At 33.7% G+C, this 3971-nt stretch overlaps 1 protein-coding gene across 5 annotated transcripts in view; it reads left to right on the top strand.

Moving 5' to 3' along the window:
• The window catches only part of LOC117114663, a 23531-nt gene that overhangs the window by 16998 nt on the left and 2562 nt on the right, over positions 1–3971 (top strand). The gene's annotated exons all lie outside the window — the stretch shown is intronic.

Consider the following 3971-nt stretch of genomic DNA (forward strand, 5'->3'; position numbering starts at 1 on the left):
AGCGAAGAGCTGAGAATAGGCAGCAGCTCTAAAATACTGGATGCCATAAGACCTGCCAAAATGGCAGAGCACCAAATGAATTTAAAAATGAGCTAGTTATTAATATTAGGCATAGTAATCGGCAGGTTCTTGATTACAAGGCCATACCAAGTTAATTACATGTAATGCCGAAATTATAATAATAATAATAATAATAATAATAATAATAATAATAATAATTATTATTATTATTATTATTATTATTATTATTATTATTATTACCTGTACGTTAAGGGGAACTTAGACAAAGGGGAAATAACACAAAAAAACTTCCCCTTGGGCTAGTTTATTATGGCCTTGAAATACGAATAGGTTCTTCATTACAAGTAGGCCAAGGTAATTAATGCTGAAATGAATATTATTATTATTAATTAATTATTATTATTACCTGTACCTTAAGGGGAACTTAGACAATGGAGGAATTAGAGGACAATTAAAAAAACGACGTTAAGGGGAAATAATACAAAAGATAATTCCCCTTGGGCGATTATTATTTATAGGCCTAGTAAATAGTACAGTATCTGTAGGATCTTCATTACAAGGCTTAGGCCAAAGGTAATTAATGCTGAAATTATTATTATTATTATTATTATTATTATTATTATTATTATTATTATTATTTAACATTAATTACATTACAATGATCTAGTTTGGACAAGTTCAATAACGCCGGAATGGTATATTATTTATTTAATATTTCTCTTATGCGCTCTATTTTTCATTTCATGCTTCAATTTTGTCCCATTTTCCCCCCCAAAATTTCAGTCCATGTCAGTATGTGAAGCGTGACTGTTGTGTCAGCCTATGAACCTAGGCCTAGTTTAAGGAGGGGCCTAGGTAAGACCTCAGCCTGTAGTTAGGCCTATAGTTTATCCTCTTTTTCTCATAGGCCAACCGTAGGTAAACATAGAAAGGGCAATAATAGTAAAACTCGAGCGTCACGACATTGCGAAGTGTCTGCTCTTGTTCCTCGTATCGTACTCACTCGAGTCAATCCGAGATGGCCCGAGTGAAGCTTCATACAAATGTTTCGTACGGAAAAAAAAATCGCGAACCGGGGATAATACCTTTGTTCTGCCGGAGAATAACTCACACTTCCCGTGGAATGTTCGAACCCTTCGGGAAATTCCCATTACTTGCAATGTGAATTTGTGTAAATAAAATAAACATCAATATAACTATAACAAAAACAATAAAACAAACGAATAAAATTCGGTGCAGGGGATGCCAGACAATGCAATACAAGCAAACACACTGAAATAGTATACTTTAAGCCTTTACACCGACCAGAACGAGCCTAAATGGAAGAATAGAGTGTGAAAGGTAGCTGTTGGGAGCAGTTTAACATTTTCAGAAGCTGTATTTTGAATTTAAAGAATGAAAATTCTATGACTAGTTACTGTATATACTGATTTACTTTTTGAGAAAATTCATCTTCTGATGTGCTTTTCTTTTTAATTCCCCTTATCCCTAAATGGCCTAGGCTAGTAATAATAAACACTAATGATAATTGGAACCTTCGTAACTATTTCAAGGGGGATTTATGTGTTTTCAGCAGCTGGTTCAAACTAAAAACTGGCATATAAAATTCAACAATTTTGTAGTGTGGACCTTATAGTGTCATTTCGCGAGATAGGCCTGCCCCAAGCAACTTTATTGCATTTTCTGGATATTTTGGGTATGCTGAATCAAAAAATGCAAGGGTTCATTTTTTCGAGATTGACTTGGCGGCCATTTTGGAATTTCAAAATGGCCGTCATTTCCACATAAAAAATAACAATAACTGTGCCATTAGAGCAAATATCAACATAATTTTGGCAGCAAACCCTATATTTTCAATGTCAACCTCTCCAATGGAGATATTATCACTGATCATAAATGGCGGCCATCTTGAATTTCAAAATGGCTGCCGTTTTTACAGTAAAAATAACAATAGTTGTGCTATTAGAGCAGGTATCAACTGATTTTGGCAGCAAACCCTATATCTTCAATGTCAACCTGTCCAATGGTGAGATTCTTACGAATCATACAATTCAACCATATTGAATTTCAAAATGGCTGCCATTTTCACAGTAATAATAACCATAATTGTGCTATTAAAGCAGGTATCGACAGATTTTGATAGCAAAGCTTATGTTTTCAATGTCAACCTGTTCAAATGATATTCTTACTGTAATGGTGGCCATCTTGAAATACAAAATGGCCGACAAATTTCAAGCAAAAACTTATACATGCCAGCAATCCTTCTTTGGCTGGAAGACTCCTGTTTTGGTATTCTGACCACAGGCCAATTTTTCTCACGTTTTTTCGCGCTCTTCCATTGTACCAAAAATTGCATTATACGTTAATTGTAGTCTTTTTGTAATAACACACTACAGAAAACGGACCAGACCTTATGTTGAATAATTGGACATGAAGTTGCATTTGCTAAAATATCAGTCTAGTAATTATAGAAAACGCACTTTTAGACAAGTATTGAATCCAGATTTTGTATCTTGTACTGAAAAAGGGCTAGAAAATGAGAAATTAATCCATATAGACATAGCCTGTAGGCACATTTTGTCTTGTGTAGACACAAGACAAAATGTCAATTAAACACACAAGTTATTTAAAATCAATACCATACTATTATTATTGGAATACATATCATAAGAATCATGAGATTTGCACTTATAATACATTAATAGCTGAAGCCTCCAAGGGGAGGGGTTACACATGGAACACCTCTCCCCACCCATGACCAAATTCCCCCATTTTTTACTATCAAAATGTTAGCATGTATGAAAACTGCATTATTTTTAAAAAAGGAAATATGTCGATTGAAAAAGATTTTATTACGAAATTAAAAACACATTAACCAGTCAAATGGTGATGTTCACATGAAGAACGGATGCCAACTGTCTTTACTCAAAATGACTGACACTTTTTCAGATGCATGTCAAGTGTTTTTACAATATCAGCCACTCCGGTATTAATCTAGAAATTACATAAGAGTTCCTTAATCAGCAGATCAACATATCTTGTTAGAACAATAAAACTTGTGTTATGCTATTCTTCTCTGCTATCTACACACTTGAAACTTGAAATTATTTCATTAGGTATGTTTTAGGAGTTTGCATGGGAAGTAACAATAATAATAATAATAAAAAAATGTAGGCCTACCGGTAGATGTTGGTGGTAGTAGATATCTACATGTTGTAGAGCAAACTGGTGTAGTCAAACATGAATAAGATCGAGAACCACAATGGAAACCATTACACCAACCCACTCTGTCATGATTAATGATTAAATTGGTAGGCATACATACCACCTATGCTTGGTATCTGTTCCCTAAACAATAACCAACTTTTTAAACTGCATTCTTCAAATGGATGTGCCCATGTGCCATAGATGATTTTACCAAAAGATAATATCTATCACAGGCACATGGTTTATTGCAAAATTTCTTTCGATGTCATATTAATTGGTTTTGCTTTGTTCTTTTAATGGTTTGCACTTCACTATATATTGAACATCATATCTGTCGAATTTTTAACAAAGCTGGACTGTTTTATCTGGTTTGTAATCGTTAATCTGTCTTTGATGCTGTCATTATTTATGATTGATACATTGATCATGTTAAACTCTAACCATTAGCAAAGATAAGGAAACAACCTCTGTTTTTGTTCTATCAACTTGATACGTTGTCCCCAATCCCACAAGTATATTTTGGTATTGCCAAATGGTAAAAATACCAATGAAGTAGATCCAACTCTTTTTTTTTTTTTAATAACCCATAGTGAACAATAAAATTAGTTTGCGCATTCCTTGTTCTACTGTCTTTGCTGATTAAATACCCTGTGCACTTAATTGTGAGACCTCTTCCTTTCGAAGTAATTGACTGCGATTTAATTTAATCTGCATGGGAATATTAACTGTGGACTGTTTAATAT

This window comes from Anneissia japonica, unplaced genomic scaffold (genome assembly GCF_011630105.1).
Source record: "Anneissia japonica isolate Jap-2015-1 unplaced genomic scaffold, ASM1163010v1 scaffold288101_len212226_cov194, whole genome shotgun sequence".
In the NCBI taxonomy this organism is placed as follows: Eukaryota; Metazoa; Echinodermata; class Crinoidea; order Comatulida; family Comatulidae; genus Anneissia; species Anneissia japonica.